The sequence below is a fragment of the Lithobates pipiens genome, unplaced genomic scaffold (assembly GCF_037356315.1).
Source record: "Lithobates pipiens isolate NorthernLeopardFrog02 unplaced genomic scaffold, aLitPip1_a1.2 Scaffold_18, whole genome shotgun sequence".
NCBI lineage: Eukaryota > Metazoa > Chordata > Amphibia > Anura > Ranidae > Lithobates > Lithobates pipiens.
In genome coordinates this window covers 403695994-403722732 of record NW_027507758.1, presented here as the reverse complement: position 1 = coordinate 403722732, position 26739 = coordinate 403695994, and the positions used below count along the sequence as shown (strand labels likewise).

The 26739-nt window shown below is 42.6% G+C and overlaps 1 long non-coding RNA gene across 2 annotated transcripts in view; it reads left to right on the top strand.

Annotated features, from left to right (window-relative positions):
* Positions 1-26739, top strand: part of LOC143988382 (uncharacterized) — a 949733-nt gene that overhangs the window by 15821 nt on the left and 907173 nt on the right. Inside the window, exons 1-2 of one of the 2 annotated variants that reach the window (XR_013276842.1) lie at positions 3178-3626; positions 14452-14780. This is a non-coding gene — a long non-coding RNA (uncharacterized LOC143988382). Of the gene's footprint in view, positions 1-3177; positions 3627-14451; positions 14781-26739 lie in introns of those variants that run through there. The other variant, XR_013276841.1, reaches the window with a different exon arrangement.

The window sequence follows — 26739 nt, the reverse complement described above, 5'->3', positions numbered from 1 at the left end:
ACATGAGGTGACAATCTCTTCTTCAGCTAACTATTATGTTGTGCTGTGGGTCTGCTACACACACAATGTTTTTGTTGTTAATGTGTGTAATGCATTCATGATAAAAATAATCATCCTCTTCAACTCGTTGAATTAATTGCTTGTAGTCCCTAAAATGGCCTGATTTGGCAAATTTTACAGAGCAGTGGGGGTTATTTACTAAAGGCAAATCCACTTTGCACTACAAGTGCTTGTAGTACAAAGTAGATTTGCCTTTAGTAAATATCCCCCATTGTCACTGTAACTACATTAACTTAAAAAAAAAAAATCTGGTATTGAGAATTGAAAGAAGAAGCCACACATTGTTGGGTATAAAATATTTTACTCCAAGCACATTCACATGTGAGTTATAAATAGGGTTTTTTAACAAACCAATATCTTGGTGTATAACATGTATGTTTGACAGTATATAGCCTTTTTTGTGGCTAAACAGGCATATTTAAAACCAGAACATACACATAAAGTGAAGGCCATATGAGACATTAGTATGTCAAAACTGTGTTGATTTTGCCTTCGTCAGATGGGGTGATCTCACCCCTGTAAAAGCCAACTTTTGAAGATGCACACAAACTGGGACTCAAAATTTGCATTTTTCTCATGATCCCATGCTTAAAATGTGTATATTTTCCCTACATCTATTTTGCTAAAGCCACAAAACACACAGTGTGTCAACATGTGCTATCTGCATCATGGGATATCATTGTACGTGTTTTGTGGGTGCAACCCCTTCCTCCAAACTAAAGTAGGTGAGAGGAAGGGGTTGCACCCCTGAAACACGTCCATTGATCCTCCATGATGGGAGCTAGCACATGTTGATACACTGGGCCTTATTTCAGAAAGTACAATCCACTTTGCCCTGCAAGTATACTTTCAAGTGCACTTGCATTGCACTGTAGTGCAAAGTGATTTTGCTTTTTTTAACCGCTTCAGCCCTGGAAGATTTTACCCCCTTCCTGACCAGAGCACTTTTTGCGATCCGGCACTGCGTCACTTTAACTTACAATTGGCCATGTGACGTGGCTCCCAAACAAAATTGACGTCCTTTTTTTCCCACAAATAGAGCTTTTTTTTGGTGGTATTTGATTACCCCTGCGGTTTTTATTTTTTGCGCTATAAAAAAAAATAGTGAATTTTCTTTTCAAAAACGCATTATTTTTTACATTTTGTTATAAAAAATATCCCCCAAAATATATGAAAAAAATGTTTCCCTCAGTTTAAGCCAATACGTATTATTCTACATATTTTTGGTAAAAAAAATCACAATAAGCGCTTATTGATTGGTTTGCACAAAAGTTATAGCATTTACAACATAGGGGATAGTTTTATGGCATTTTAATTAATATTTTTTTTTACTAGTAATTGCGGCGATCAGTGATTTTTATCATGACTGCGACATTATGGCAGACACATCGGACATTTTTGGCACATTTTTGGGACCATTGTCATTTATACAGCAATCAGTGCTATACAAACACACTGGCAGTGAATGGGTTAACCACTAGGGGGCAGTGAAGGGGTTAAGTAGGTCCTGGGGAGTGATTCTAACTGTGGGGGGTGTGACACATCACTGATCTCTGCTTCGGGTCACAGGGAGCAGAGATTAGTGATGCTGTCACTAGGCAGAACGGGGTGATGCTTGTTTACATTTGCATCTCCCCATTATTCCTCTCCATGAGGCGATCGCTGGTATCCCGGCAGCGATCTAGCCCATGGGACCCGCACCATGACTCATGGAGGCCCCGGCCCACACACGCGATGGCACGGCGGCAAATTTAAAGGCATGTACAGTTATGCCCATTTGCACAGCAGTGCCATTCTGCCGACGTACATCGGCGTGCGCCTGTCGGGAACCAGTTAAATAAGCCACAGTGTGTCAACATGTGCTAGCTCCCATCAATGGACATGTTTCGGGGGTGAAACCCCTTACTCTCACCTACTTTAGTTTGGAGGAAGGGGTTGTACCCACAAAACGCATACATTGATATCCTATGATATCAGATAGCACATGTTGACACACTGTGTGCATCTTCAAAATTTGGCTGTGCAATTACTTTAAAACTTTTAAAAAACATGCAACAATAACGACAACATTTTTAATTTTTTGGGGTTTTGTTGCCTAAAACATCAATGATGTTGGTCAGTCTTTTTTGAACATCACTGATACTTTTCTTTAGCTTTTCTAAATCCCGATTGCACACCATGATCTCACTGATGAGTACTAAGTTTCTTCTTCCACAACATTCACATCACCTAAAAATTAAAAAAACACACCATGTATTATAAATATGCAGGCATCCATCTATTACCTGAAGCTGTGGTCTCAGACACTGACCTGTTGTCGACACCATTTCCACCACTTCCTGAACCGCTGCATCCACATCCTCAAGTTCTGCGATGCATCCACATCCTCGGGTTCTGCATCCACTTCCTCAGGTTGTGTGCTGAGTTCCCCTTCTTCAGCAGGTATGGGGTTACTGGTGCCCTTAGATGTTCTTTTCTTTTCTCTCCTATGTGAATACAAAAATGGTATACTTAGACAGATATTTGAGGCTAGAAATAGTAATATGAAATATTGCTTGGAAGTGTCGTCCAATTGTCTGTTTTGGCAGAGCTCCAAGCTGAAGACATGATTTTTTTCCCTTTCAAAAGCTGGAATACTTACCTGTTTTGTGTAAGTTTAACACATGGCGAGACCCCTAGTATCCACTGGAGCACCTGCGTGGGACACCATAAAAAGGTTGTTATGGTGTCCCACACTAGTGCTCCTGCGTCCAGATTTGTAAACAGCTGCTGAGTGTCCTCTCCTTACACTAAATCAAGTTGTCATTTCATTATAGTTTCAAACACATCTAGACAACAATGTAATAAACATCTTTTAATCAAAATAGGCAACACATGTAGTTAACTTGCATCTGCCAAAAACTTTGTATTAGCAGTCAAATGAATGATGTTTAATATGAGCGATTAGTGTCCCCGTGAACCTCAAACTTGGCATTTTAAACTGTACAACAGTAAAGAAAAGCACCTGAACCAGCACGAAAGTAATAATAATAATAGGTACACATGGCAAATACTTACTTTTTTGCAATACTTTCCTGATCCTTCTATACTGATCCTGCTTCCTTAATTTCAGGTCTGACCAGCGTTTCCTGGCTTCCTTGCTCCTTGGATTGTTGTACCCCAAAAGTCCTGTGCAGACTTTTCACAACTTTAGTCATGATCTTGGCCTTTCTCACGTTTGTGTTTCTGTACGGGCCATGATTCCCATCATAGTCCTCTTCAAGATGTCCACCATCTCCACCATCTCTTCAAAGGACATATTTGAGGCCTCATATCTATTCCTGGATCTGGAACTGCCTTGCACCGGGCATTCCTGGTCGTTGCTGATAACAGCACACACCTGCTGTGTCTCCACCACATGCTCCTCCACTGCCCTGAAAGAGAAGAGGCGGGGAATACACTAGAAAGAAGGACAGGAGCGGAGTTTTATGCATTCACAGTGTATATAAAGCTTAATACGTGGGTGACGTACATATGATCCGTGAGTGGAGGACTGAGGATCGTTAGCGATGTTCGTTCAAACTAAGGTACGCTTGTAACTTGGGGCATCAGTAGTTAGTGGCCTATACTGCTTATAAAACACAATGAATCCTGCGAGCCACCACTGACCAGATGCCCATTAAATGTATAGAGAAAGAAAAGCTGCTGGCGTTAAACATGTCTCACAATTTGTGCAAACATAAATGAGTAAATACTACGTTGCGCTATAAATATGATCTCATCAAAAATATAAAAATATGTAAAAGGTAATAGGATCAATATAAGAAACAGCTGCTAAAATCAGGACAAATTGTAAAATAAATGAATTGAAAAGTGCTGTGCTATGTAATATGCACTATACACCCAATAATTGGATACCAAATGTATATATAACATAGAAACACAAAAATATTGACCAATGGTGAAGTGCTTATATTATTTATAAATAATAAAAAAATATATAAAAAATCTAAGGGAGTGGAAACTCAAATGTGTGTGTATATATAGCAAGTAATAAAGTGCTCATGTGCAAACAGAGTGTCCTGCTGTGTTTTTAATCATTACGCAGGGTAGTCCATGCAATCACAAAACAGCTTGGTAGGTGTTCAAATGTGCCAAGGTGTCCTCCCTCCAGTGATCCCCTAGGTAGTGAATGCTCACCTTACAGCATGCGACTTAAAATGGAAGTAAACCCTTCCAAACAACTTTGACCTACAGGTAAGCCTAGATTAAGGCTTACCTGTAGGTCCAAGTAATATCTCCTAAACCTATATGGTTTAGGAGATATTTGCCCGAAAATGGGCACCGCTGTCTACGGCGCATGCGCCGTAGACAGCGGCGCGCAGGCGCACTAAATGCGGCAAGTCCAAGAATGGATTTGCCTAATTTGTCGACTCCCGTGCGCATGCGCGGGAGTGACGTCATCGCGGCTCCGCCGAATGGCAGCGTCGGAGCTCCGAGACGCGACTCCCGTGCGCATGCGCGGGAGTGACGTCATCGCGGCTTCTCCGCTGTCATTCGTCGGAGCTGCGAGAGACGCCACAACCAAGATGGATGCGGCGGACTACAGGTGACAGCGGCGACTTCGCTGGCTCCTGTGTCAGGTAAGTGACACATAATGAGCTACTATGCGATGCATAGTAGTCCATTATGCTTTACCTTTGCAGGGAAAAAAAAGAGGAAGTAAACCCATCAGGGTTTACTTCCTCTTTAATGATTAAGCCAAGTCTAAACACGCATTAGAACCTCCTCTGGGCTCAGAAGGGAAAAACTGCATCCAGGGCTCCTCAGCAAAATACCTCCATTTATGCAAAAATAAAAGCGCTTGATAGTGTAGTAGGTTTAAACAATTTAATGAACACAAGCAAACAAACCCTAATACAGGGTACTCACATGTATAAAGTGCGTCTATGCACCACTCTTTTGCCAGCAATAACCAATAAGATTAGATACCGGAAAGGTATGGGGGTGATGTGGGTAAAGCATGTTTAACCACTTGCCGCCCGCCCTATAATAAAAGCACGGCGGCAAAGTGACCGGACGTCATATGAGGGGATCAGGATTTTGAGCCGCTGCGCGCCCCCGGGGGCACGCATCGCGGCGATCATTGTTGTGAGGCGTCAGTCTAACACCCCGCAACTATGATTTCAGTAAAGAGTCTCCGACGGAGACTCTTTACCACGTGATCAGCCGTGTCCAATCATGGCTGATCACAGTGTAAATAGGAAGAGCCAGTGATCGGCTTTTCCTCACTCACGTCTGTCAGACGCGAGTAGAGGAGAGCCGATCGGCTGCTCCTCTGACAAGGGGGGGGGTCTGTGCTGATCGATTATCAGCGCAGCCTTCCCGAGGATGCCCACACTGGACCACCAGGGATGCCACTAGACCACCAGGGATGCCCAGCACAAGGTATGCCACCCTAGACCACCAGGGATCCAGTCAGTGCCCACAATGGATGCCAATCAGTGCCCACAATGGATGCCAATCAGTACCCACAATGATCACTGATTGGCATGCATTATTGTTTGGCACTGATTGGCATCCATTAGTACAGTATAAAACAATACAATGCCGCCTATCAGTGCCCATCCGTGCCGCCTATCAGTGCCCATCCATGCCCATCTGTGCTGCCTATCCATGCCCATCTTTGCCGCCTATCCATGCCCATCTGTACCACCTATCCATGCCAATCCATGCCAGCTATCAGTGGCAATTTGTGCTACCTATCAGTGCACATCCGTGTCGCCCATTAGTGCCGCCTATAAGTGCCACATATCAGTGTCCATCAATGCCACCTCATCAGTGCCACTTCATTGGTGCCACCTCATCGGTGCCCATCAGTGAAGGAGAAAACTTATTTACAAAGTTTTGAAACAAAAAATAATAATTTTTTTCAAAATTTTCGGTATTTTTTTTATTTGTTTAGCAAAAAATAAAAACCGTAGAGGTGATCAATTACCACCAAAAGAAAGCTCTATTTGTGGGAAAAAAATTTATAAAAATTTCATTTGGGTATAGTGTAGCATGACCGCGCAATTATCATTCAAAGTGCGACAGCGCTGAAAGCTGAAAATTGGTCTGGCAGGAAGGTGTTTAAGTGTGTTTAAGTATTGAAGTGGTTAAATAATTTTTTGTTACTTGATTGCTTCCAGGTGTCTAAATTTGTGCTCAATTCTGAAGAAGGGCTTTATCCATGTAGCCCGAAACTGTTATACTGAACACTGAGCAAGTCATTTTTCTTTTTTCTCTCTCTCTTGCTTGATAAAAAAGGAAATAATAATTCAAAAGGTTTATTAGAGATCTATTTGGACTTGCTTGTTTTTGCATTTTCAGCTGCTAACAATATGTGCTGTTTCTTGATCTTTAACCACTTGAGGACCGCCGTATTGCCATTGTACGTCAGCACAATGGCACAGGCAGGCACAATCACGTACATCTACGTGATTGCCTTCCAGCGGGTGGGGGGTCCGATCGGACCCCCTCCCGCTGTTTACGGCGGTCCGATTCGGTCCAGGAGCGCTCCGTGATGAGGGGATGGCCGTTGGTTTTCGGCCACCCCCTCTGGATCGCTCCTGGCCAATGAGAAGCTTCCTCCCCTGTGTATTGTTTACACAGGAAGGAGGAAGTGATGTCATTCTCCTCGGGGCGGTCTTTTTGACCGGACTACGAGGAGAAGAGTAAAAGTAAGTGTGCACCAACACTACACTGACATGTAGGTACACACAGGCACACAAACCCCCCCCGATCCCCCCCCCGATCGCCCCCCCGCCCCCCCTCCCCCCCCAGTCACAGTGTCACTGATTGCATTGATCATTTCTTTACTGATCAATGCATTCAGTGTCAGTTGTGACAGTAAAAACTGTCAGGACAGTTAGTGTTAGGTCCAGGGTAGCCCCCTATCACCCCCCAATAAAGATTTAACCCCCTGATTGCCCCTAGAGTTAACCCTTTCACCCCCTTTTGCCAGTGTCACTAAGCGATCATTTTTCTGATCGCTGCATGTGTCGCTAGTGTCGCTAGGTAGCTAGTTATTTTTTTAGGTTCACCGCCAGGTTTTTATATCGCTAGGTACCCCGATATACTACCCAATAATGTTTTTAACCCCCTGATTGCCGCTAGTTAACCCTTTCACCCCCTTTTGCCAGTGTCACTAAGCGATCGTTTTTCTGATCGCTGCATTAGTGTCGCTACAGTCGCTAGGTAGCTAGTTATTTTTTTAGGTTCACCGCCAGGTTTTTATAGCGCTAGGTACCCCGATATACTACCCAATAATGGTTTTAACCCCCTGATTGCCGCTAGTTAACCCTTTCACCCCCTTTTGCCAGTGTCACTAAGCGATCATTTTTCTGATCGCTGCATGTGTCGCTAGGTAGCTAGTTATATTTTTAGGTTCACCGCCAGGTTTTTATATCGCTAGGTACCCCGATATACTACCCAATAATGGTTTTAACCCCCTGATTGCCGCTAGTTAACCCTTTCACCCCCTTTTGCCAGTGTCACTAAGCGATCGTTTTTCTGATCGCTGCATTAGTGTCGCTACAGTCGCTAGGTAGCTAGTTATTTTTTTAGGTTCACCGCCAGGTTTTTATAGCGCTAGGTACCCCGATATACTACCCAATAATGGTTTTAACCCCCTGATTTCCGCTAGTTAACCCTTTCACCCCCTTTTGCCAGTGTCACTAAGCGATAATTTTTCTGAACGCTGCATCAGTGTCGCTAGTGTCGCTAGGTAGCTAGTTATTTTTTTAGGTTCACCGCCAGGTTTTTATAGCGCTAGGTACCCCGATATACTACCCAATAATGGTTTTAACCCCCTGATTGCTGCTAGTTAACCCTTTCACCCCCTTTCACCAGCGATCACAGTATAAGTGTCACTGGTGACGCTGGTTAGCCAGTTAGTTATTTAGGTTCCCCGTCAGGTTTTTATATAGCGCCAGGGACCCCCATATACTACCTAATAAAAATTTGAACCCCCTGATTGCCCCTAGTTAACCCTTTCACCACTGATCACCGTATAAGTGTTACGGGTGACTCTGGTTAGTTTGTTTTTTATAGCATTTTATATTCAAATCCGGAAGGCAGTGCTTGGTTTTCGGGGTCCCGTACGTGGCTAGGCTCCCAAAAAGTCCCCCACATGTGGTATCCCCGTACTCGGGAGAAGCAGCAGAATTTATTTTGGGGTGTAATTTGACTTCTGCCCATAGCATGTGTGAGCAATATATCATTTAGTGACAACTTTGTGCAAAAAAAAAAAAGTTTGTAATATTCCCGCAACTTTTGGCAAAATATAAAATATTCCATGGACTCAACATGCCTCTCAGTAAATAGCTTGGGGTGTCTACTTTCCAAAATGGGGTCATTTGGGGGGGTTTTGTGCTATTTTGGCATTTTATGGCCTTCGAAACTGTGATAGGTAGTGAGGAGTTAAATCAAAAATTTGCACCCTTAGAAATCCTGAAGGTGGTGATTGGTTTTCGGGGTGCCGTGCGCGACTAGACTCCCAAAAAGTCCCACACATGTGGTATCCCCGTACTCGGGAGAAGCAGCAGAATGTATTTTGGGGTGTCATTTCACATATGCCCATAGCATGTGTGAGCAATATATCATTTAGTGACAACTTGGTGCAAAAAAAAAAAAGTTTGTAATATTCCCGCAACTTGTGGCAAAATATAAAATATTCCATGGACTCAACATGCCTCTCAGTAAATAGCTTGGGGTGTCTACTTTCCAAAATGGGGTCATTTTGGGGGGTTTTGTGCTATTTTGGCATTTTATGGCCTTCGAAACTGTGATAGGTAGTGAGGAGTTAAATCAAAAATTTGCACCCTTAGAAATCCTGAAGGTGGTGATTGGTTTTCGGGGTGCCGTGCGTGACTAGACTCCCAAAAAGTCCCACACACGTGGTATCGCCATACTCGGGAGAAGTAGCGGAATATATTTTGGGGTGCAATTCCACATATAACCATGGCATGTGTGAGCAATATATCATTTAGTGACAACTTTTTGTAAAAAAATTTTTTTTTTTTTTGTCATTATTCAATCCCTTAGGACAAAAAAAATAAATATTCAATGGGCTCAACATACCCATCAGCAATTTCCTTGGGGTGTCTACTTTCCAAAATGGGGTCATTTGGGGGGGATTTGTACTGCCCTGCCATTTTAGCACCTCAAGAAATGAGATCGGCAGTCATAAATTAAAAGCTGTGTAAATTCCAGAAAATGTACTCTAGTTTGTAGACGCTATAACTTTTGCGCAAACCAAAAAATATACGCTTATTGACATTTTTTTTACTAAAGACATGTGGCTGAATAAATTTTGCCCTCAATATATGACTAAAATTTAGTTTATTCGATTTTTCTTATAACAAAAAGAAGAAAATATCTTTTTTTTTCAAAATTTTCGCTCTTTTTCCATTTATATCGCAAAAAAAAAAAATCGCAGAGGCAATCAAATACCATCAAAAGAAAGCTCTATTTGTGGGAAGAAAAGGACGCAAATTTCGTTTGGGTGCAATATTGCATGACCGCGCAATTACCAGTTAAAGCAGCGCAGTGCGAAATTGCAAAAAGACCTCTGGTCCTTAAGGTGTTTATTGGTCCGGAGCTGAAGTGGTTAAACTTTGCCACTAGAGCTGTTGCTCAGCTCAGGGTGGATCCTTTCCTATCTAGAGTCCGATGGAGTATGAAGCGGTCCTTGCATTACACGCTCCTAAATGCTAGAGCTGAATGTCCTACACTGTGTGTGTGTCAACACAAACACACAGCTTAGGAAGTCAATCCGGATTTTGCCCTCAACACTCCACGGCAACTGCTCTCCTTAAAAACTCACAAAAAACCTACTAACGGCTAAAACCCACGTACACTACTCTGTACGACTCCTCCTTGGCCTCTCTGCTGCCTTTGACATAGTGGACCACCCCCTCCTCCTCAATCTCCTTTCATATCCATGATTGTACTCTTTGCTGGTTCTCATCCCATCTATCCCACTGCACCTTCAGTGTCGCTTACAGTTCTACTTCCTCCTCTCCTCTTCCTTTCTCTGTTGGGGTCCCCCAAGGTTCTTTTCCTGGACCTCTCCTATTCTCAATCTACACCCCCTTCCTGGGTCAGCTGATAGCCTCCCACGGTTTTCAATACCATTTCTATGCTGATGACAACCAAATATATCTCTCTACCCCCCAGCTCATTCCATCAGTCTCCCCAAGTATCACCAATTTACTAACGGACATATCAGCCTCAATGCCACATCACTTCCTCAAACTCAATCTATCCAAAACTGAGCTCATAATATTTCCCCACTACATGCCCCTTCCCCTGATTTCTCTGTCAAAATCAATGACTGTCGCACCCATGCCAAGGTCCTAGATATAATCCTGGACTCTGAATTATCCTTTCAGCCCCATATACAAAGCTTGCCCCCTCAACCTCTGCAACATCTCCAAAATATGCCCCATCCTAACCAATGACACCACTAAGCTTCTAATTTACTCCCTGGTCATCTCTTGCCTTGACTACTGAAACTCCCTACTGATTTGTTTACCTTTAAATAGGCTATCCCCCTCCAGTCTGTCATGAATGCTGCTGCCAGGCTCATCCACCTTACAAATCTCTTAGTGTCTGCTACCCCTCTCTGCCAATCCCTCCACTAACTTCCGCTCACCCAACAAATTAAATTCAAGATACTGGCAATAACTTACAAAGCCATCCACAACTCTGTCCCCGACTAAATCACGAAAATAGTCTCAAAATATCCACCAAATTGTTCTTTTCATTCCTCCCAAGACCTCCTGCTCTCTAGCTCCCTTGTGACCTGATCCCACGCTCAACTCCAGGACTTCTCCAGAGCCTCTCCCAACTTCTGGAACTCTCTACCCCAATCTGTCCAACTATCTCCTACTCTGTCCACTTTCAGACGATCCCTGAAAACTCATCTCTTCAGAGAAGCCTATCCAGCCCCACCTAACAACTGTATATTTATTTTCTCCATCAGCCCATCTCCCGCAGTTATTATCTTTTGTATCTCTTGACCCTCCCTCTTAGAGTGTAAGCTGTACAAAGCTGGGCTCTCTGATTCCTACTGTATTAAATTGTATTGTAATTGTACTGTCTGCCCTTATGTTGTAAAGTGCTGTGTCAACGTTATATAAATCCTGTATAATAATAATATCCCACTCTCCTGCTCTTCCCCCCTTTAAGAGAGTGGATTGACAGCTACAGGAGATTGTCTCTTGTTAGCTGTTTCTTCTGAAGAACTCAGTGTGTGCTCTCAAACCGGAAGTGCAGAGAAGTGCCACTGAGTGCTGGAGCTAAAATGTTATAACTCCTTGGCGCCAGTACCTCCTGGCCCTTTAAGAGGTTTATGACAGGTAGGTGGGGAGCAGCTTAAGATTGCACAACTGCCACAAGGAGCGATCATGAGCTATAGGTAAAGTGACGGTAACTGTGCGGGGACCGCACAGTGTGTGCGATTTTGGCACAGGTGTATTGGGGGCAGTTAACCCAAATATGTGGCCTCTCAGCTCTAAGAACCAGGCACTGAGAGGCTGGATTTTTGTGTATGGCTGGCGCCAATGGGATCAAAGTTAAGATCTGTAAATATTTGGGCAAAAATATTAGGGAAAGATGTACTGAGAAATATTTATGTGCCTGATCTGAATATGTTTATGTAAAAATCACAAGCGTTGGATACTACTATGAGGCAAACCTGTTGGCAAACCAAGACAATTCAAACTGAGCAGGTAATGAACACATTAATAGACAAGGATAAAGGCATCTAACATAATATGCAAATCTCAACTTAATTTGTATAATTCTATTAGTGGTCTCACTGTCTCCCAGGAAAGCAGAAGGGATGGTACCCAGCTAGACTTTTTCAAGAAAAGTATGATTAGTATATAAATTCACCTACCTCTATCTCTGCTTATGCATCTAACCTACAGTGCCTTGAAAAACTATTCAGACCCCTTGAAATTTTACACATTTTGTCATGTTACAACCAAAAACGTAAATATTTAGTATTTTATTTGGATTTTATGTGATAGACCAACACAAAATGGCACATAATTATGAAGTGAAAGGAAAATGATAAATGGTTTTCCAAACTGTTTACAAATAAATATGTGAAAAGTGTGGCGTGCATTTGTATTCAGCCCCCTTTAATCTGATACCCCTGACTAAAATCTAGTGGAACCAATTGCCTTCATAAGTCACCTAATTAGTAAATAGAGTCCACCTGTGTGCCATTTAATCTCAGTATAAATACAACTGTTCTGTGAAGCCCTCAGAAGTTTGTTAGAGAACCTTAGTGAGCAAACAGCATCATAAAGGCCAAGGAACACACCAGACTGGTCAGGGATAAAGTTGTGAACTTTAAAGCAGGGTTAGGTTATGAAAAAACATCCGAAGCTTTGAACATCTCACCGAGCACTATTCAATCCATCATCATCCGAAAACAGAGTATGGCACAACTGCAAACCTACCAAGACATGGCCGTCCGCCAAAACTGACAGACCAAGCAAGGAGAACATTAATCAGAGAAGCAGCCAGGAGGCCCATGTTAACTCTGGGCGAGTTGCAGAGATTCAAAACTCAGGTGGGAGGATCTGTCCAAAGGACAACTATTGGTTGTGCACCCCACAAATCTGGCCTTTGCGGAAGCGTTACCAAGAACACCATTGTTGAAAGAAAGCCATAAGAAGTCCTGTTTGCAGTTTGTGAAAAGCCATGTGGGGGACACAGCAAACAAGATGCTCTGATCAGATGAGACCAAAATTTAACTTTTTGGCCTAAAAGCAAAATGCTATGTGTGGTGGAAAATTAACACTGCACATCACTCTGAACATACCTCCCCCACCGTGAAACATGGTGGAAGCATCATGTTGTGGGGATGCTTTTATTCAGCAGGGACAGGGAAGCTGGTCAGAGTTGATGGGAAGATGGATGGAGCCAAATACAGGGCAAGCGGACCTGCCCACACGCGACCAAACTTTTCCGGCGGACTATGGCGGGAGTACGCCAGACTTTTGAAATGAACGGTCTTGCCCACACACGGAGAAAAGTCAGTTCATTTTTCCCCAGGTGACGGAGCTAGTGAGGTGTCAATCTCGCAGATGAAGGCGGCGAAACATTGACCTCCTTCGCAAGTCCCATCTACCTGGAACCTGGAGCCTGGAGCCGCGGATTTTTCTCCATGTGTGGGCAAGTCCATTCATTTCAAAAGTCCGGCAGACTAGCACACAGATGGCCGGATTGTCCGCCGGACTGCCGAGTCCGGTGGACAATTTTGAGTCAAAACTCCTTTCTAACTTTGGAAAGAAAAAGTCCGCCGGAGCCCACACACAAGCGGATTGTCCAAGTCCGCCTGATAGTCTGATCATGTGTACGCGGCATTAGAAGAAAACCCGTTAGAGTCTGCAAAAGAGTCTGCAAAAGACTTGAGACTGGGATGGAGCTTCACCTTCCAGCAGGACAACGACCCTAAACATACAGCCAGAACTACAATGGAATGGTTTAGATCAAAACATACACATGTGTTAGAATGGCCCAGTCAAAGTCCAGACATAAGTCCAATTGAGAATCTGTGGCCAGACTTGAAAATTGCTGTTCACAGATGCTCTCCATCCAATCTGACAGAGCTTGAGCTATTTTGCAAAAAAGAATGGGCAAAGATGTCACTCTCTAGATGTGCGGGGGGGTGTGAGGGGAAGCTCTGCTGATTTTATCATCCAATCATGTGCAAGCTAAAATGCTGTTTTTTAGTTTCCTTGCATGCCCCCCTCAGATCTACAGCGACTTCATTTCGGATCTTTATACCCCCCTTGGATCTACAGTGACTTTACTTACTTTTAGTGCACTTTCAAGTGCACTTGCAGTGCAAAGTGGATTTTCCTTTAGTAAATAACCCCATTTGTGTTGGCCTATCACATAAAATCCCAATAAAATACATATATGTTTTTGGTTGTAACATGATAAAATGTGGACAATTTCAAGGGGTATGAATAATTTTTCAAGGCACTGTATATGCTGAAATTAAACATGCCATATTTGTGACAGCTTTACTTAGGCCTAGTGCTTTTTGCATACACACATGGGTACCTTTGCATTACCTGAAACTGCAGACTTTTCAAAATGAGTTCCTTCCATTATGTTTAACTCTCATTAAATATCACTGCTGCATGCATCACATCTGCATGATAGTTCATTCATTAAAAATGATAACAGAGAATCTTCTTGTTGATGTCCCAGTTTCCATTTTGCTTTGATTTTTATTCAGATTTCTAGGTTCAATCATCTGTTTGGTGCTTAAAATAGCTTCATGCATGTTTCAGTCTAAATAGTTCATTAATCTTCTTTTTCAAATGTCTTTTCTTTTAGCGTGAATGGGAATTTTTCACCCCCCGCTATTATATTCTATTCAGCAAACAAAAACACATCAAATAACCAAGAAAAGGGAATGGCACAAACAAAACGTGGAGATATACAACTCGGGAAAAGGGATGTGCTGCAACTGGGAGCCCAAAGACAAGACTATTCTTGGCATACTCTGTCCCCAGACACTGTCACTCCGTAGGGGGAATAGGGACAAATTCCATCCTTAAATAAGAAGAATTAAAGGACAGCCCTAAGATATGTTTTTGGCTGATTAAATTAAAAAACTGCTTTATTTTACATCACTTGCAAGCTGAATAACATTAATGCTTAAGGTAAGTTAACGAATTTTCTTTTATTGTGTCAATGTGGTTGAGTTTGGAAGTGAGAGATAATCATCATGTCACTTGGTTTCTGTATTGCTTGTTGTTAATTTTTAGTTTTTAGACTCTGAAAACCAAACAAAACTTTCAGAAATGTACTTGGTTTGACTAAGTTGTATACATCTGTTTAGCGTATGGATGTTAAGCATAGATGCTGAACAGATACTTGTTTTCAAGGCAGAAAAAGGGCATGGATCATGTTTAAGTGCACCAACCTTCAGTCAGCTTTCACCTTGACTACACTTAGTAGTGATCCAAAAGAAAGATGATGTATGATAGGCAGGCTTGGCTTCCTGCATATTGCCCATTGTTATTTGTGGTATAAAGAAGTCTAAATGTGCTGTATGCATATTATTTGTGTACTGCTGTTAGTTGTAAGGATTATCATAGCTGACTATAATAATTGCATCCATATCATGCATGTGCTTAAAACATACTACTTCATGGCCTTCTCTAGACCAGGTATTTTGTTTGAGGGCATTGCTCACTATGCAGTAATGGCACTATTCAAAATATATACGATTTCCAGGTCTTTCATATAATGCCACATTGAGGCTGGGTTCACACTGTTACGAATTGGATGCCGGTTTCCCCGCATCCAATTCGCATAGCAGGAGGTTGTGACCGGCGCTCTATGAAGCTGGTTCACACATCTCCGCAGCGGCTCTGGTGTGAATTGCACAGGAGTCCTGTGTGTCTTTTGATCGATTTCAGGTCCGAATTCAGCCAAAACTTTAGGCTGAAATTGGACCTGAAACGGTGAATGGGGACATACCGGATCACTGCTGTGAGCCGGAATGTGCTGCAGTGTGAACACAGCCTGAACTTTTTTTTTTTTTTGTGTGTGTAATAAAGCGAAAGATTTTTTTTTATTATATCCACAGTGCATTTGATTCTGTATGGCAGTGGTCATCAACCCTGTCCTCAGGGCCCACTAACAGGTCAGATTTACAAGATAACTAAAATACATCACAGGTAATATCATTTGCTGCTCAGTGATTGCAGTATTCAAGTCTGCATCTCCCTAAGGTAATACATAAAACCTGGCCTGTTAGCGGGCCCTGAGGACAGGGTTGATTACCACTGCTGTATGGGATCAGTGATGTTCTTTATATTTCTGTCTACAATTTAAAGTGGAACTTTTATGCCAGAGGAAATGCTTTTTTTAACATTGTGAACATGCTAGTCATATGGCTCTAATGCAGACCAACTAGCTCTAATACTTTGAGTTAGTGACCTGGAACATGTATGCTTTTCTGGAAAGAGGTCCTTATCTGCACTCTTGTTCTGGATTATTGATTAAAAGTATTGAATCCAGATGGTCAGAATGACAGACAGACATCTAGCATTTTCTGAAAGGATAGCAGTGGCAGCCTTTATTACTCTCTCATTATAGGTTTATCCTAAGTGTACATTTTTTTTTTTTGCTGTTTGATGCTCAGTTATGTTTAAGTGACAAAATAATCAAGATAATAAGCGCTGCACACATTTTTTATTCTACCTAGTGTATATAAATTCAGAGCTGTCAACCTACAGATCAGAAATCGTGCTTTGTGATTGTATAATTCACAGCTGATTGGTCAAATCTGTCTGCATGTCTTCAGACTAATCAGGAAATCGGTGATTTGCTGATATACCTGATTTGTAAATCAGTTTGCTCCTCACTAATTCAAAACTATATCAACCAATCAAAGATCTGATCTGAAATGTGGGTTCTGTGTGTTACTAAGATTTGTACAATACATAGGGCTTACAAGATGATGACTAAATTATTACAGAATTGTGGGCATTATGCAATAGAGGCATGTTGTCATAAAGTTTTCAGATCCATATAACATAGTATGAAGCTGCATCAAGCCGGAATAATGTCCCTAAGTTGCATTATCATTTGTAAACTGAGCCTATTACATATGATCTGCTGACACTGATAAGCAGTGGTGGCTGGTGCTGGAGGATTTGGGGGGGGGGGGGGGGGGGCATGGGCACTCACCCTATGGGCAGAGCCCTCCAGCACTCACGACTCTCCTGGTGCCCTGTGCCACGGCTTCTGTGTTGAACCAGTCTTCTTTCTGGGTTCTGGGTCTTCGGCCTCCTGTCATGATTGGCTGGGGTGGGACCAGAAGCCGAGTGTTGATTCACTGGTATCGCAGGGTGGGAGGGTTCAGGGTGCAGTGCTCTGTGCCTGAGGACATTATGAAATAGGCCAATTGGGGCCTCTGGCTCCAGTCATGTGCTTGTGAGGGGGTGATGGACCTGGTAGAGACCTGTTGGTCCAGTGCCCAACACAGTGCACGGCCACACACGTAATGATTGCAGGCGAGGGGGGTGGATTGTGCAGTATTGTGGAGATTATTATCTTGCCTTTATGCAAAAACATGTATATTTTCCTTTCTTCCTAATAATAAATGTACCAGTTTTAAAAAAAAAGCTATGCACAGTTCAAAGAGACTTTAGAAATGATTTCAGATTAAGGAATACAGAGAATAAAAATATGTACCGTGGCACGTGATGTCATATGAGGAGACATATTTATATGATATAAAAGCTTTTCACTTTCCCTAAAGAGACTGATCATTATTAAAAAAAACTGTTTCTGTCTTGAAGAGACGAGCTTCCCGTAAGAAACTTCTACATTTGACTCTTCTTGGACTTTCAGATGTTTAATCCCCTTCTGTTCTCTGTGGTTTGATCCATTTGACCTGTACATCACTAAGGGATACAGCGGTAACAGGCAAAAGCTGGTAGATGGATCCACAGTGCACGGTGGGGGACCAGGCATATGTCAGAATCTGACGATTCCTTAACAAGCTTGCCTCCTCAAGCCATAGAGATCAGTGGCACAGGAAGTAGGACAGGTTAGTAGCTAGCTTTTTTTTTTTTTGCATTTAATTAGAAAAAAAAATGTAAGTGATAATATCACATCGGTTAATGCATAATATTTAATTACAAGAAATGTTAATTATACGATTCAACCTTATTATTGAAAAAAACGAATAGCAGGGCACTGAGGTCAGTATCAAATTAAAAACACTTTATTAAAACAAGCAACACATTTAAATTGAAGTTAGCATGACACAAAATGGAAAGGGAACACCTGAGACCAAACAGAGGCCGAGGATGACAGGGAGCCAGCCAGCTCAAAGTATGGATATTAGCGGCGGCGTTCTAAGCTGCACACGAGAATGACCGCTGTCAAAATGTCTGGTGGATGCCAGGAGAATGGGTGTGCATGACATGTTTCCAAGAACTTTGACCTCTTCTTCAAATGCATAGGCAGTGAACGGAAGTGATGGGCTTATAAAGCCAAAATGGCAGGAAGGGGAGGAACATGGGAGCGGAAGGAGGGAGAAAGCTGAGCTGCTGCATAGAGCTAGAAGGGCGAGGAAAGTGGGAGGGGAAAGAAAACTACAGAAGACATAGCTGAGCCATTAACCCTTGGCTTGCAGACTGCCAGTATCAGGGAATTCAGTGTTACTACTAGAGACTGCAAATAAAACAAGAAAATACAAAGCAGATAGACCAAAAAAGCTACATTGTAAATTTTATAATCAAGTATTACATTACAATATTATTGCTAGAGATATTCATATATTAATACAAGTTGATATATATTGGGAATAATGATATGTATAAGACAAATATATACAGTATCTCACAAAAGTGAGTACACCCCTCACATTTTTGTGAATATTTTATTATATATTTTCATGTGACAACACTGAAGAAATGACTACAATGTAAAATAGTGAGTGTACAGCTTGTATAACAGTGTAACTTTGCTGTCCCCTCAAAATAACTCAACACACAGCCATTAATATCTAAATGGCTGGCAACAAAAGTGAGTACACCCCTAAGTGAAAATGTCCAAAATGGGCCCAATTAGCCACTTTTCCTCTCTGGTGTCCTGTGACTCGTTAGTGTTACAATGTTTCAGGTGTGAATGGGGAGCAGGTGTGTTAAATTTGGTGTTATTGCTCTCACTCTCTCATACTGGTCACTGGAAGTTCAACATGGTACCTCATGGCAAAGAACTCTCAGAGAATCTGAAAAAAGAATTGTTGCTCTACATAACGACACCCTAGGTTATAAGAAGATTGCCAAGACCCTGAAACTGAGCTGCAGAATGGTGGCCAAGACCATACAGCAGTTTAACAGGACAGGTTCCACTCAGAACAGGGTTCTCCATGGTCGACCAAAGAAGTTGAGTGCACGTGCTTAGCGTCCTATGCAGAGGTCATCTTTGGGAAAAAGAAGTATGAGTGCTGCAAGCATTGCTGCAGAGGGTAAAGATGTTGGGAGGTCAGCCTGTCAGTCAGGGGCGTTGCTAGGTGTCAAAAAGACCAGGGGCTTCAGCCCAAAGGCCAATAGTGGCACCGCGGGGGGACTCGGGGTGGTCGTGTCGCGGGTGTGTTTGGCAGAGAGATGGGGTTGTGTGGCGGGGGGTAAGCTAACTTGCTGGTTGTTGCCTGGCTTACTAGTGCTGCCCATCAATGATGCATCAATGTATGACTCACCTACCTGACACACACTGACCTCACCTACCTGAAATACATACACTGACGGACAGTACAGACATACATACACTGACCTCACCTTACCGGCTACCTGACATACATACACTACACTGACCTGGCTAACTGACATACACTGAGCTCACCTACGATGAGTATTATATATACCTACACTACCGTTCAAAAGTTTGGGGTCACCCAAACAATTTTGTGTTTTCCATGAAAAGTCACACTTATTCACCACCATACGTTGTGAAATGAATAGAAAATAGAGTCAAGACATTGACAAGGTTAGAAATAATGATTTGTATTTGAAATAACATTGTTTTTACATCAAACTTTGCTTTCGTCAAAGAATCCTCCTTTTGCAGCAATTACAGCATTGCACACCTTTGGCATTCTAGCTGTTAATTTATTGAGGTAAGCTGGAGAAATTGCACCCCACACTTCTAGAAGCAGCTCCCACAAGTTGGATTGGTTGGATGGGCACTTCTGGCGTACCATACGGTCAAGCTGCTCCCACAACAGCTCAATGGGGTTCAGATCTGGTGACTGTGCTGGCCACTCCATTACCGATAGAATACCAGCTGCCTGCTTCTGCTGTAAATAGTTCTTGCACAATTTGGAGGTGTGTTTAGGGTCATTGTCCTGTTGTAGGATGAAATTGGCTCCAATCAAGCGCTGTCCACTGGGTATGGCATGGCGTTGCAAAATGGAGTGATAGCCTTCCTTATTCAGAATCCCTTTTACCCTGTACAAAGCTCCCACCTTACCAGCACCAAAGCAACCCCAGACCATCACATTACCTCCACCATGCTTAACAGATGGCGTCAGGCATTCTTCCAGCATCTTTTCATTTGTTCTGCGTCTCACAAACGTTCTTCTTTGTGATCCAAACACCTCAAACTTGGATTCATCCGTCCACAACACTTTTTTCCAGTCTTCCTCTGTCCAATGTCTGTGTTCTTTTGCCCATGTTAATCTTTTTCTTTTATTGGCCAGTCTCAGATATGGCTTTTTCTTTGCCACTCTGCCCTGAAGCCCAAAATCCCGCAGCCGCCTCTTCACTGTAGATGTTGACACTGGTGTTTTGCGGGTACTATTTAATGAAGATGCCAGTTGGGGGCCTGTGAGGCGTCTGTTTCTCAAACTAGAGACTCTAATGTGCTTATCTTTTTGCTTAGTTGTGCAACGCGACCTCCCACTTTTTTTTCTACTCTGGTTAGAGCCTGTTTGTGCTGTCCTCTGAAGGGAGTAGTACACACCGTTGTAGGAAATCTTCAATTTCTTTGCAATTTCTCGCATGGAATAGCTTTCATTTCTAAGAACAAGAATAGACTGTTGAGTTTCAGATGAAAGTTCTCTTTTTCTGGCCATTTTGAGCGTTTAATTGACCCCACAAATGTGATGCTCCAGAAACTCAATCTGCTCACAGGAAGGTCAGTTTTGTAGCTTCTGGAAGGAGCTAGACTGTTTTTAGATGTGTGAACATGATTGCACAAGGGTTTGCTAATCATCAATTAGCCTTCTGAGCCAATGAGCAAACACATTGTACCATTAGAACACTGGAGTGATAGTTGCTGGAAATGGGCCTCTATACACCTATGTAGATATTGCACCAAAAACTAGACATTTGCAGTTAGAATAGTCATTTACCACATTAGCAATGTATAGAGTATATTTGTTTAAAGTTAGGACTAGTTTAAAGTTATCTTCATTGAAAAGTACAGTGCTTTTCCTTCAAAAATAAGGACATTTCAATGTGACCCCAAACTTTTGAACGGTAGTGTATGTTTAAGTCAGTATTAATCGTATGCAGGGAGCAAAAATAGAATATATGCATGGGCATTGCGCACACATATTCCCTTTGTGCAATGCACACACCTAAACACATTGGCAGAAGAGTAAACTTAGACTCAATTAAAAAAATATGCATACAAAATTTCTTAATAAGTTGTATTTTAATTATACTTAAAACAAAGTCATCAACATCCAATATATTGGTGGGAGAGAGACAGAGTCACGCTATGTCTCCTCTAATATTAAAAAACACAACTAGAAACATACAGTAGAGTATCCCCTCCCACAGAATTAGGTATATTAAATTATAATATCCAACGCTGTGCATGAAAGTTTACCCCGTATTGATGCCCACCATATACTCTAAAAAGTCTGAGAGTGAATCCCATCTTGTGTGCTCACACTGCTAGATCGTACTATATCAGGCCATTACAAAATGCACAAAGGTAAGTAAAGGACAACAACAAATAATAATAGAAATAATAATACATAAAATATAAGAAATTAACCACATTAATACCAGGCACTTAAACACCTTCCCGCCCAGACCAATTTTGAGCTTTCTGCACTATTGCAATTTCAATGACAATTGCGCGGTCATGCTACACTGTACCCAAATTATTTTTTTTCATTTTTTTCCCACAAATAGAGCTTTCTTTTGGTGGTATTTGATCACCTCTATGGTTTTTATTTTTTGCTAAACAAATAAAAAAATACAGAAAATTAAAAAAACTTTGTAAATAAGTATGTTTTCTCCTTCACTGATGGGCACTGGTGGGGCGGCACTGATGGGCACTGATGAGGTGGCACCAATGAAGTGGCACTGATGAGGTGGCATTGATGGGCACTGATATGTGGCACTGATAGGTGGCACTGATGGGTGACACGGATGGACACTGATAGGTGGCACAAATTGGCACGGATTGGCATGGATAGCTGGCACAGATTGGCATGGATAGGTGGCACGGATGGGCATGGATAGGCAGCATGGATGGGCATGGATAGGTGGCACAGATGGGCATGGATGGGCACTGATAGGCGGCATTGTATTGTACTGATGGATGCCAATCAGTGCCAAACAATAATGATGCCAATCAGTGATGCCCATTGTGGGCACTGATTGGCATACATCGTGGGCACTGACTGGCATCCCTGGTGGTCTAGGGTGGCATACCTGCTGCTGGGCATCCCTGGTGGTCTGGTGGCGTCCCTGGTGGTCCAGTGTGCAGCACAGACCCCCCCTCTCAGAGGAGCAGCCAATCGGCTCTCCTCTACTCGCGTCTGACAGACGCGAGTGAGGAACAGCCGATCCCCGATCCCACTGTGATCAGCCGTGATTGGACACGGCTGATCACGTGGTAAAGAGTCTCCGTCGGAGACTCTTTACCGAGATCGTAGTTGAGGGGTGTCAGACTGACACCCCACAACAATGATCGCCGTGATGCGCACCCCCTGACGTCCAGTCAGGATTTTGAAACCACTTTGCCACCATCATTTGACAAAGGGCGGGTGGCAAGTGGTTAATGTGGACTAGAATATAAGTGTCTTAAAGATCGTATATTGTATAGAACATCCAACATTAATCAAGGATCAATAAAAGTACAAAAATAGTGCAAAACTGTATATCTCTTGTAAACATAAAGTGTAAAAAATAAAAAATCCCAAAAATATGTGCAAATAGTGCAAAAAAAAAAATTGTATATGCAAAAAACTGAAAAAAACTGAGCAAAGTAAAGCTGTTTTATATATGCCACATAAGGTAGGTGAGTCACCTATAATCTGTTTTTGATCTACCTCATGGTTCCTGTGAACTGATACATATTAACTGAGCGCATTATTTATATAGCTGGTAGCCTTATGTGGCATATATAAAACAGCTTTGCTTTGCTCCGTTTTTTTCATAGTTTTTTGCATATACAATTTTTATTACATTTTTTTTGCACTATTTGCACATATTTTTAGGATTTTTTTTTTTTTTGCACTCTGCACTTTATGGGCACAAGAGATATAATACTGATTTGCACTATTTTTGGGCTTTTACTGATCCTTGATTAACGTTGGATCAGAGCTAATCCTCCAGGCTCCAGCCTCCAGCTAAGTTATTAATTATGCTTACCAAGCCCTCCTGCCGCCGTTCGCGCTCCTTCTCTCACAATTTTATAATTAATAACTCCCACCAGTCCCCACGGCGCATGAGCGAGAAGGAGCGTCGGCGGCCGGCGGGACGTGTGACGTCGATACAATCACATGCGGTATTGACGTCACACTTCCCGCCGGCCGACGCTCGCTCCTTCTCGCTCATGCACAGTGCGGCGCCGCCGACGCTCCTTCCCGGTCATGCGCAGTGCAGCGCCGCTGATGCTCCTTCTCGGTCATGCACAGTGCGGCACCGCCGACGCTCCTCGCTCATGCGCAGTGCGGGGCCGTGGGGACTCGGGGATAGTAATTATAAAATAAATGTACCAGACTCAGGGCTTTTCAGGAACACATTTGGGGCTTCAGCCACTGCTAGCCACCCCCTACCGATGCCCCTGCTGTCAGTACTCAGCCCATATGCCGCACACAGCATCAAATTTTTTCTGCATGGCTGTCACCCCAGAAGGTAGCCTCCTCTAAAGACATTGCACAAGAAAGCCCGCAAACAGTTTGCTGAAGACAAGAAGACTAAGGACATGGATTACTGAAACCATGTCCTGTGGTCTAATGAGACGAAGATAAACTTATTTGGTTCAGATGGTGTGAAGCGTGTGTGGTGGCAACCAAGAGAGGAGTACAAAGGCAAGTGTGTCTTGCTTACAGTTAAGCATGGTGGTGGGAGTGTCATGGTCTGCATGAGTGTTGCCATCACTGGGGAGCTACAGTTCATTGAGGGAACCATGAATGCCAACATGTACTGTGACATACTGAAACAGAGCATGATCCCCTGCCTTTGGAGACTGGGCCGCAGAGCAGTATTCCAACATGATAACCCCAAACATACCTCCAAGATGACCACTGCCTTGTAAAAGAAGCTGAGGGTAAAGGTGATAGACTGGCCAAGCATGTCTCCATACATAAACACTATTGGGCATCTGTGGGCATCCTCAAATGGAAGGTGGAGGAGCAGAAGGTCTCTAACATCCACCAGCTCCATGATGTCATCATGGGGGAGTGGAAGAGGACTCCAGTGGCAACCTGTGAAGCTCTGGTGAACTCCATGCCCAAGAGGGTTAAGGCAGTGCTGGAAAATAATGGTGGCCACACAAAATATTGACACTTTGGTCCCAATTTGGACATTTTTACTGAGGTGTACTCACTTTTGTTGCCAGCGATTTAGACATTATTGGCTGTGGTGAGTTATTTTGAGGGGACAACACAATTACACATACTACATTATACAAGCTGTACACTCACTAATTTACATTATAGCAAAGTGTAATTTCTTCAGTGTTGTCACATGAAAAAATTTTCATAAAATATTTACAAAAATGTTAGGGGTGTCATAATGCGTTTATGTAAAAATTAAAGAGAATAAAATTGTGAAGGAGAAAAAAAACGCACAACTGATAAATATATATGTATAAAATATATAAAATAAATATAATATACATACATACATACATACATACAGCACCTTGAGACAGTATTTATATGCCTTGAAATTTTCCACATTTTGTCATGTTACAACCAAAAACATAAATGCATTCTATTGTGATTTTATGTAATAGACCAACACAAAGTGACACATAATTGTGAAGTGGAAGGAAAATGATAAATGATTTTCCACATTTTTTACAAATAAATATGTGAAAAGTATGGTGTGCATTTGTATTCAGCCCCCCTGAGTCAATACATGGTAGAACCAACTTTCACTGCAATTACAGCTGCAAGTTGTTTTGGGCATGTCTCTACCAGCTTTGCACATCTAAAGATTGTTTTTTTTTGCCCATTCTTCTATGAAAAATAACTCAAGCTCTGTCAGATTGAATAAAGAGTGTCTGTGAACAGCAATTTTCAAGTCTTGTCCCAGATTCTCAATTGGATTTAGGTCCTGAACCTCCGCCCAGTCTTAAGTCTTTTGCAGACCCTAACAGGTTTTCTTCTAAGATTGCCCTGTATTTAAATCCATCTATCTTCCCATCAACTCTGACCAACTTCCCTGTCCCTGCTGAAGAACAGCATATCCACAACATGATGCTGCCACAACCATGTTTGACGGTGGGGATGGGGTGTTCAGGGTGATGTGCAGTGTTCGTTTTCTGCCACACATAGCGTTTTGCTTTTAGGCCAAAAAGTTCTATTTTGGTTTAAGCTGACCAGAGCACCTTCTTCCACATGTTTGCTGTGTCCCCCACATGGCTTCCCACAAACTGCAAACAGGACTTCTTATGGCTTTCTTTCAGCAATGGCTTTCTTCTTGCCACTCTTCCATAAAGGCCAGATTTGTGGAGTGCATGACTAATAATTGTCCTGTGGACAGATTCTCCCACCTGAGCTGTGGATCTCTGCAGCTCCTCTAGAGTTACCATGGGCCTTTTGGCTGCTTTTCTGATTAATGCTCTCCTTGTCAGGCCTATCAGTTTAGGTGGATGGCCATGTCTTGGTAGGTTTGCAGTTGTGCCATACTCTTTCCATTTTCGGATGATGGATTGAACAGTGCTTAGTGAGATGTTCAAAGTTTGGGATATTTTTTATATCCTAACCCTGCTTTAACCACTTCAGCCATGGAAGATTTTCTTGCTTAATGACCCAGGCATTTTTAGCGATATGACACTGCATCACTTGAACTGTCAATTGCTTGGTCGTGCAACACTGTACCCAAACAAAATTGATGTCCTTTTTTTCCCACAAATAGAGCTTTCTTTTGGTGGTATTTGATCACCTCTATGTTTTTAAATTTTTTGTGCTATAAACAAAAAAAGTGTCAATTTTGAAAAAAAACACAATTTTTTACATTTTGCTATAATAAATATCAAAAAAAAAAAAATTCTTCCTCAGTTTAGACCGATATATATTCTTCTACATATTTTTGGTAAAAAATCGCAATAAGCGTATAATGATTGGTTTTTCTAAAAAGTTATAATGTCTACAAAATAGGGGATAGATTTATGCCAGCACCGTGATATACAGCACTGACACCAGCACTGTGATAGAGAGCACTGACATCAGCAGCGTGACATACATCAATGACACCTGCAACGTGATAGAGTGATCTGACACCAGCACCGTGATAGAGAGTACTGACATCAGCAGCGTGATATACAGCACTGAGACCAGCACCGTGATATACAGCACTGACACCTGCACCGTAAGCAGCCCCAGGAGGAAGTCAGCATAGCACAGGGATGGTGGGAGCCCCTCATAATGAGCATAGCACAGGGATGGTGGGAGCCCCTCATAATATGCACAGCAGAGGTACAGCCCCAGGAGGAAGTCAGCACAGCACAGGGATGGTGGGAGCCCCTCATAATAAGCAGCCCCAGGAGGATGTCAGCATAGCACAGGGATGGTGGGAGCCCCTCATAATAAGCAGCCCCAGGAGGAAGTCAGCACAGGGATGGTGGGAGCCCCTCATAATGAGCATAGCACAGGGATAGTGGGAGCCCCTCATAATGAGCATA